The sequence below is a fragment of the Bison bison genome, unplaced genomic scaffold (genome assembly GCF_000754665.1).
Source record: "Bison bison bison isolate TAMUID 2011002044 unplaced genomic scaffold, Bison_UMD1.0 scf7180017864508, whole genome shotgun sequence".
Classification (NCBI taxonomy): Eukaryota; Metazoa; Chordata; class Mammalia; order Artiodactyla; family Bovidae; genus Bison; species Bison bison.
Window position 1 is genome coordinate 1693426 of NW_011495064.1, and position 9156 is coordinate 1702581.

The 9156-nt window shown below is 48.4% G+C and overlaps 1 long non-coding RNA gene across 2 annotated transcripts in view; it reads left to right on the forward strand.

Annotated features, from left to right (window-relative positions):
- LOC104980780 overlaps positions 1-7250 on the forward strand; it is a 63068-nt gene extending 55818 nt beyond the window's left edge. For both annotated transcript variants that reach the window (XR_824301.1, XR_824300.1), the window contains 2 exons: positions 6077-6203; positions 6974-7250. This is a non-coding gene — a long non-coding RNA (uncharacterized LOC104980780). The remainder of the gene's footprint in view (positions 1-6076; positions 6204-6973) is intronic.
- The last annotated feature ends 1906 nt before the right edge of the window (positions 7251-9156 follow it).

A 9156-nucleotide genomic window follows, 5' to 3' on the forward strand; every position in this document is an offset into this window, starting at 1 on the left:
CACAAAATAGGTAGAAAAACAGTTTGTTCGGTGATGTGAGACCACTGCAGGTCTTTTTGCATGTTATTTTTTTCATTCTGCTGTTTATGTTGTGCCGGCAGAACGTGGAGAGAGGTTTTTGCTCACCCATGATTTTGATTAACCATTTCATCCAGAGGATTTCTTTGAAAAACTGCAGAAAACAAGCTGCTTACCTGGCATCTGAGACCCATTTGAGTTAAAATCCAGCTTTGCATCTCCACCCCAGGTTTCATCCCAGCTCAACTGCTTGGAAAGTATCTCAAGGCTCAGAATTGGATGTTTTCAAGAAACTCCTCAATTTCCCTTTTTTCAAGACTTCAACATGGAAATATATGGCTGGGACTGCAGTTTTGCAAGTGTAAAACAAAAACATGAAAGTTTGCAGCTTAAAAAAAATAGTTCTCTACCTGAGCCTACAGTGGACCAAAGTTTTAACGACTCAAAGTACCCGTTGCCTCTCGTGTGGCTGTTACAGATTGTAAACAAATATTAATGTTTGACATGAGACAATACATTTTTTCAAGTGATAGGATGAGATAACAGGACCGTCTCTCTCCCCTCTGTTGTTTTGAATTCTCATGCCTTGAGTGTGTGTCTGATGCTCTTTCTTTTTTCTTTTTTTGTCTGAAAAATCAGATACTCCAGGGCAATAATTAGGATGAGGTTTATGTTTCTACTTATCTAATCTTTGTTTTCACAAATAAATACAAATAACTCAAACTGAAACTTGATGGCTTTGGTGATAATAAAATAGCAGCCACGGGGAAATTTTCTTCATTTTAATGTTCTTTCACAACCCACATTCAGTTTCGGTAGGAAAATTATTAACCTTTTCAAGAGCATGCTAAAACATAGGTTCACAATAGACGCCTGAGTATGATTTGCAGGTTTTGGTTCTATTTTGAGATTTTTGGGTGTGCAGAGTTTTTTTTCTTTTTCTTTCTTTCTTTCTTTCTTTTTTAAATGGCTTTCTTTGACAGCGATAGTCATGACTTGGAGTCATTTCGTTGGTGTCTTTCCAGTGTGGGCACATTGAGAGCGTTTGTATTTTTTTTTTTCATGATGAGGAGGGAAGATTCCTGTTTCCTATCCTCTTACTATTTCGTGCTATGAAAGAGGAAATGTTCTTGAGTCTCATTGTTTTTCCTCATTTGAATTCTTGGGTGGACATTGTGAGTTTCTGGCCCCCATTAAAAAAAAAAAATCCATTTGAGCCACATTCAGGGAGGACAGATGGCCCTGGTTTAGGGGTCCTACGTGACTCCTGTCTGCCTTGGGTGGCCTCATGTCCATGCCCTTCAAACCAAAACAAGGCTGGCCAGTTTGGGTTTGTGGTCCTGAAGGGGTGCCCAGCCACCGGCTTGGATGGAAGGCCTGGGATGGTGGGGTCTGCCTAGCTGACTGCTGTTGGCTTTGGAAGGCGTGTGGGGTGCGGTGAGCATGATCTGGTCTTGAAACACACAAAGGGCAGAACGTGGGACAGCAGGGGCGGACACGGGGGAGACTCTCGGAGGGCAGTTTCCATTTTAGGCGTCTCTTCTCCACGTCTGGCTGGGACAGCCGTCCCCGCCTGGAGGGCCCCGGACGGGGCGCCGTCCTCCGCCTGTGTGTGGCGAGGCTGTGCCTCGGGGCTCACGGTCCCTTTCTCTCCTGCAGCCCCCCTCTTTGTAAGTCCCCACCCTTGCCCAGTGCCCTACCCTACCTGTTCCCAGCACCCCTGCAAAGTGGGAATGGGAACGGCAGGACCTTCCCTTGGTTTGTATCCAAGGCTGCCACGTTCAGCATTGTAGCCTGGGGCTGTGTTTTTCTTCTTCTTCTTCTCATACTTCCTGTATGAGGTTAGTTTTTTTAAAATGATAAACAAACTATTTTTTTAAAACTTTTTTTTTTTTGACCTGGTCATGTGTTGCCAGCTACCTATCCGTCTGTGAGCCTTCAGCTGTCAGCCCCCTACCTGTTCACCACCGGGAGTGAGCGGGGCTCCAAAGCAGAGGGGGTCTGTGCTCCCCTCTCCTCTCAGAGTGGCAGTCAGGTAAAGGCATGCTCTAGTCTCCTATTTGAGAGCAACACCAATAGACATCATGGCTCAAGGATTCTCCCCAGGCAGAGAGCGTGGGGGAGAGGAAGGCTATGTGTGGGAGGAGAGGGCTTGGCCAGGAAAGAGATGTGATGTGGTGGGGGATTCCCGGGTACAGGTGTAGAATCCCACGGTGTCAGTCCCACGCTCTGCAGATGCACAGCGTCTGGGAAAGAGGATTATGGAATGAGCTGTGCCGGCCTTTCTTCCCAGGTCACCCCAGACCGTGCTGCCAGTCTCAGCTGGCTTCGGGGCTGCCGGTTCTCTCCTCCCACTGCGGCGTGTCAGGGCAGAGCCATCCCGTGAGGAGCCTGGGGACAGCTGACCAAACAGAGAGCATCAGTAGACAGCTGAGCTGCCATGGTCATGGTCGTGGTCATGAGCCCACAGCCCAGGATCACTTGCCATTGGTGATACTCGGGTGTGTGTCACAATCATTTGGGCACTTGTGAAAAGAGACATCCCTGGGTCCCATTGCCAGAGTTTCCGATTTAGAAGGTCTAGGGCACACCCTGAAAATCTGCATTTATGAAAATTCTCAGATGATACTGTTGGTCCAGAGGTCCATATTGAGGACCATTAGTTAGGGCCATGGGCCAAGGGTGAAAACCTAAAGGCCTAAAGATTGTCTCTGTTGTCCCCTTTAATGCTGAGATTCCCTTCATATGTTTTAGTCCAACTTTAGAAGTAAAACCAGCCTTTCAGAAAGACCTTTGCATCCCTTCGTAACAGTATAGCAAGGTTACCTGTAACTTTGACCTTTTACAATGTCAACCAGACTATAGATCTGCTAAAATGTTTTTGAGGTTTAATTCTTTGAAAAGAGGATTTTTTCATGGATAGAGAAGGTGACCAAGGGGAGGGGGATTGACTAAACTAGGAAATAATTGAGTGAGGCCCTGTCCTTGGGCTGCCCACCCTCGTCTCCATTTGTGGAAACCTTCAGTATTAACAGAGGGAGGTATTTTGTGGGTCCCTTTTGGTACCAAAAGGTGGACAAATTTCCGAGATCCCCGGGGCTCAGGGTCAATCACCCATGAACTCCTGTTCATCCTAGAAGGTGGAGCAGTGTCACGATCAGGATGCTGGACTGGAGGCTGAGTGCTACCAGGTACCAGCTGGTGGCTGAACTTCCCCTGCCTCCCAGGTGAGAAAGATGCTCCTGTAGCAGCAGTCTGAGAGGGCAGATGCTCACAGAAAACACACATCCAGACTAGTATCTGGGATGGGATGGGATGAGCTCAACAAACAATGAACTACAGGATGCTGCTTGTGTTTGTGGCAGCCCTGGGACAGGCTCGCACTCTGCTGATGGCTTTGTTAAAGGCTGAGACTTCCTGAACCATGGGTAGGTCTGTAATGATGCATGGAACACTTCGCAAAAACTGCTTCTCGGGGAGGTCCCCTCAGAAAAGGTTCTATGTCTGCTCGGGGTTATGTGGCTTTTGTTCTAAAAACAGGGCCCTCCCCAGAAACAAGGGGAGGGGGCCTCTCAAGGGTGGCTCCTCTTTCCCCTGCCCTGACATCTCTCGTAGCACGAAAGCTGAATCATTAACACAGGGGATCCATATTACTTATCCTTAAAATTAGTCTGCGAGAAACAATGATGTCTGCTGAGCGTGTCCTCTAGCTTTTCATTTTCTGAGAGCATGCACCTTGGCATTGCCAAGCTTGCCACACCCTCCTGGCAACAGTTTCAAAAGCTCAAAAAAGTTGGCTTCCAACCCCATCCGAAGCCGATATGAATCAACACGAACAGGATGTGAGCGCCTGGCCCATCATTTTCCCAGGAGCTGATGGAGCCCTCGATGGCTCGAGTATGTGTTTTGCACGTGGGTGGCTGGGGGCTCTGGTCTAGGGTTTTGGCACTGGGGTTTCGGCACTGTCAAGGATGTTACAGCAAGTTGAAGTGTGTGCTCTTTGCTTCCCCATTTCCCTGCCCAAGTATTTGTTGTTGTTTAGTTGCTAAGTCCTGTCCCACTCTCTCTGCTGGCTCAACGGTATTGAATCGGCCTCCAATGAATGAGACTCAGGAGATGCGGGTTTGATCCTTAAGTTGAGAAGATCCCCTGAGGGAGAAAATGGCAACCCACTCCAGTATTCCTGCTCTATTCCTACCACCTGGGAAGTATAAGCTTGGATGGAATCGAGGGGAAACGCCCTGACCTGTGACCCATCCAGTTGGGGTGGATGTCTGAGCTCTGTCTCTCTCCACTTCTCAGTTTCCCAGGCTGAGGACTCTTCTCTGCCATAAGGAGCCGAAAGGGTGTAATCTGAGACCTGGCTTGGGGAGCATCCAGGGAATTGCCTGGGCTGCATCTCAGGTCCCTGATGAGGACTCGTATTCACAGTGTGATGTACAGATTTGAGGAAAAGTGGAGCTGGGTACCCACAGTGGGGCGAGCACATGGGGGTCCCCCAAATGCTAGAGACTTGCAGGAAGAACACAGCTCAGTCAAACTGGGAGGAGTAACGTGTGACCAGGAGTTTCTCTAGAATATCCCAATGCAAAAGAAGTGCTGTGGTCTCTGCTCCATCCCAGTGTATGCTGGCATATGGGAAGCCATCTGTGTGGTCAGCTCTGAATTAAGGGCAAAACTTTTAGAGTCCCTGGATGTAAAATCTTAAGTTTCTTCAATGATAACTGGACAGCCCGGTCAATGTGGCATCACTCAGGATTTGATTTATGCATGCAAAAACTCCCATACCAGCTAGATCAGGTTTTACAGTGAAAAGCTAGAATTCAGAATCTAGGGATGAAGGTAGAAGAGACCTGGGTCTCATTCCCAGCAAAGTCTTTCCCAGAGTGACCCTGAAAAGACTGCCAACTTCCTCACTCTGTATATCTGTAAAATGTAGGTTGACCAGATGACACCTCCCCCCCCACCCCCGCGCTCCCCCCGTTGTTATTTTGGTCCAGGTCCACATGGTCAAGTGATGCATACCAAATCCTGCCTGGGCTCTTGCACTTTGGTTTTTCCTTCCCACTCAGAACTGGAGAGGAGCATAGGTTCCTTAGCTGCCTCTCTATTTCAAACTAGAGGAACCAGGTCGCCCCTTCCACCCATGTCAGCTACTGATGCGTGCCTTAGTTCCTGTTTCTCTTTGCCCACCCAGGAAGGCACTGCATATAAAATCTTGGGCCCAGATTCAGATATTAAGTCACATTAGAAAATGCTAGCTCATTGAACACACAGTAGGAAACTGGTATTCCCAACAGGCTCAGGTGGGCAGCGTTCTCCCCAGGATGTTAACAAGCACAAGCCAGGTTCATCATCACTCAGAAAGGTCACTAGTGAAGGAGGCTTATGAGAGAGAGAAAAAAAAGGCTGCAGGAGTTTGTGTGATTCAGTGAACTTGTATGTGGGGGACCTTAGAGGGAAAATATTGAGGAAAAGCAATACAGAGTTCCAAGAAATAGACTGTCACAATTGCCCTGTGAGTCAGGACAGCAAGGACTCAGTCTAAGTAAAGCTCTGCTCTCTGTTGCCCAGTGGAACCCTGTCGGCAGAGGTTCCAGTGTAAGAGGGGTTCCACTCCAGATATGTTTGGGAAGCACACAAGAAATTAATTTAAATGGCTTTCTTTATTTCCTAACTTCTCACGGTCTTCTGCATGTTACTGTGCATTGTGAATGAATCTCTTCCAGAAGGATGGAGCTTTTCCAAAATCATGCAGCGCCCCGTGCTCCCAACCTTTTTTGCAGAAAGTTTTGTGCCATTAACAAAAGTCAGGAAAGGGAGAGGGGCCCAGGCAGCTGGCTTTCCGAGTGAACTCAGGGTCACATCCAGGAAAGATGGCATGTGGAAGTGATGACAGGGTGTGCAAGGAAGTTCTGAGCAGTCCTGGGCAGAGTGCATCCCCTCTCCGACCATCAGTGGTGGCTGGTCAGAGAATGCGATGGGAGGAGTGGGCAGGTGTGGGCATGACTTTGCTCCCATGACAGTGCCGTCTCCATTTCTCTCTTCCTCCTCCAAGGTCTGAGCAGCAGATTGAAGTGCAAAGCCCATTTTTGGGGAGAGGTTGGACCGGTTGTATTCATGAATCAAGCCATCCCTCTGTCTGTCTCTGAACCTGTTCTTTCACTTGTTTGGGAGAATTAAGGGTGAGTCTCCACAATGTGCTGCTTGGGAGCCAAACCATACCAGCCTCAAGTGGACAAAGCAGTTTTCAATAGAATCATAGTCTCTGGAGTTGTCTTCAGCCCTGTGCTGTCCTTCAGGGTCTTTGCTTGGACAAGACCCCCCGCCCTTACCATCTCTCCTTCCTCCTACCTCGCTGAGGCTGCTCGGTACAAGCTTGTGTGCTCACAATGCTGTGAGGTCCCTGGGAGACCAGCTCTCTTGAATGGGAAGGGGAGAGGGGACCAGAAGTTCAGACACCATCCTCTGCACCCACCTGCATCCAACTACAATTCCGTGGTGACTTCTTTTAAGTCTCTTTGGACCCCTGAGGAGAGGCTCTCAGAGTATCACCTGGGCCAACACCAGGGTTGTCCAGGGAGTCCTATCTGACTTCAGCTAGACCAACAAGGGCACATAGGGATAGTGCCATGGTGTGCCCCAGACTTAGACCTGGACCCGGAGGAGGCAGAATTGACTTCAACTTTTCAGTAAACAGGCAGTGGGCTTCTGGGAACATCTGCCTTTACAGCCTCTTTCTGAATTATTTTTGAACAGATGCCCCGCCCACCCCCATCCCCACCGCAGTTTTTGTTGATTATCACCATTTGAATAGATGCTGATAAATTTGATTCCCCATCTTGCTGTGGCATTTACGATCTGTCTTTCCCTTTTCGGTTTCCATGTACTGGAGTGACTGTGTCTCAATGCGGTTGGCAGTGACCTGTGTTTTTCGTGCATGTTTTTGTTTCAGAATAACTGGGAGATGAAACAGGAAACTTTATGACACACTTGCTTGAAAATGACACAGGACTCAGCCCCTCTGCATCACCTCTACCTGCTGCCCACAGCCGAGTGCGGGGGAAGGGCTGGCCCTGGGACCTGATTCCAACCGCCGTGGACTCGACGTTCAGTGTGATGTGTCTGCCATACTGTGGTCATGGGCTAGTCTGGTCGGTTTCCTATGTAGCTGGCCACTCTCAGTGTATCTTTGCCCCTTTTCCTTCATTAAAAGCATAACTAAAGAAAAATGGATTGTTTACTTATTGTTGCTGTTCATCCGCTAAGTTGTGTCTGACTCTTTGAGACCCCATGGGCTGTAGCACTCCAGGCTCCTCTGAACTCCATGATCTCAATAGCTCTGTTTAAATCTCAATGTAAAGGAGACCAAATAATGTTTGAGATTCATTTCTCTAGGACCACAGAGAAACCATGTCATAACCACACAGCTCATTATGACAGCTTCTAGAAGAAGTGTGTTGAACTTGAATCACTTATTACTCAGTCTGGTCTGCCCTGCCTTTTCTTCTCTCTCTGGAAGCCCTCTCTTGAATCAGTACTGGCAAGTTGACACTTGAGAAAAATCCTGGGAGATATTTGGAAGTCTCTTCCCACACCCTCTCTGATCATGGCCTACAGACGGTGGCCCTGAATCGTCACCAACCTTGAGCTTGCTACTGCAGACTTCTGTCTTCTCAGCTGCCCCTCTCCTTCCCTCTGCGCATCAGCCACTCATTCACTGTTTCATGCCACAAGGGTTTTTGGGCTTCTCTGTGCCAGGTTCTGAAGACAAGGGTGAGGATGGGGTCAGTCTGCTTGGCCTTCCCAACACCTCTAGTCTAGTTCTGCGTGAGCCTCTCTAGGCTTCACTCACCAAGTGTAGTGGGTGCTGGACAGTTCATTACAGACCATAGATGCCCAGATTTTTTAAATCCACCCTTCACATTGGAGCCCCTGGAAATGGCACCTAAATATTCCTTGAAGTGAGTAAACATCAGCACGCCCGTTCTGCCGGATCGCACCCCCTCCCCGCTCTTGGTAGGACATTTCCATGCTCTTGGGGACCTGGCCAAAGAGGCCATTAGGAGTTGCCTTCCAGAAATTCCTGTCTGTCTTCATGTTTAAGCTTAGCAGACACATAAGAATAATTTAAAATGACCGTGTCCTACTGTTTCACACAGTTCAGAATTAATTTATCAGTAGACCATGATGATCATATTGAAACCCCCCTACTGTCCTGAACAGTATATACAAGATGTATATCTAGGTCTCAGCCCAAATGTCCCCAAGTCAGGGGGCCTCTCTGACCACCTGTCCTGAGAGACCCCATTCCCTCTACAATTATGCTGCTTGTTCACTTATTAGTTAGCTATCACTCTCACCTGCCCCTCCGGATTTCAGTTCTATAAAGGCAGCCTCTGATCTGTCTTACCCCTCAGGTTGTCCCCAGCACCTGACACTCTGCTCAGGGATAAGGAACTGACTGGATCCATCATGACACTGCTTCTCAGAGTGACCCTGTGAGGTTGAGCACCTTGTATTCTAACCACTGTCTGTTGGGTGAGGAAACTGCCAATCCCTTTATTCTGATGAGCTGAGGAGATAAACAGTGTACCCTCAGAGAGGACCCAATCTTCCTGCCAATTCACTGCCCAGCAGGAAAGGTTGATCATGAACCGTCTGCCCTCTGGATACTCAGACCCTCATCTGAAACCAATCTTTGCATTTCCTGTGTTGTTGTTTTTCAGTGTCTAAGTCATGCCCAGCACTTTGTGATCCCATGGACTGCAGCATGCCAGGCTTCTCTGTCCTTCACCATCTCCTGGAGCTTGCTCAAACTCATGTCCATTGAGTCAATGATGCCATCCAACTGTCTCATCCCCTGTCATCCCCTTCTCCTTCTCCATTGCTTATGAATATCCTAAAGTTACATTGTGTTCACTCACGTTCCAGAAGGGGACAGTGACCTCCACATCCCAGTGAAGGGATGTGCGGGGTGTCTGGAGGACACAGCTCCCATCCTTGTTCTGCCAGCCTTTGCCTTGGACGAGTCCTCGAACTTGGGACACCAATTTCCTTAAAGAATACTAGGAGGAGCGGGTGAAAAGATTCCTGAGGCCCCACTCTACCCTGAGGTTCTTTTCTTCCACCTCCCTC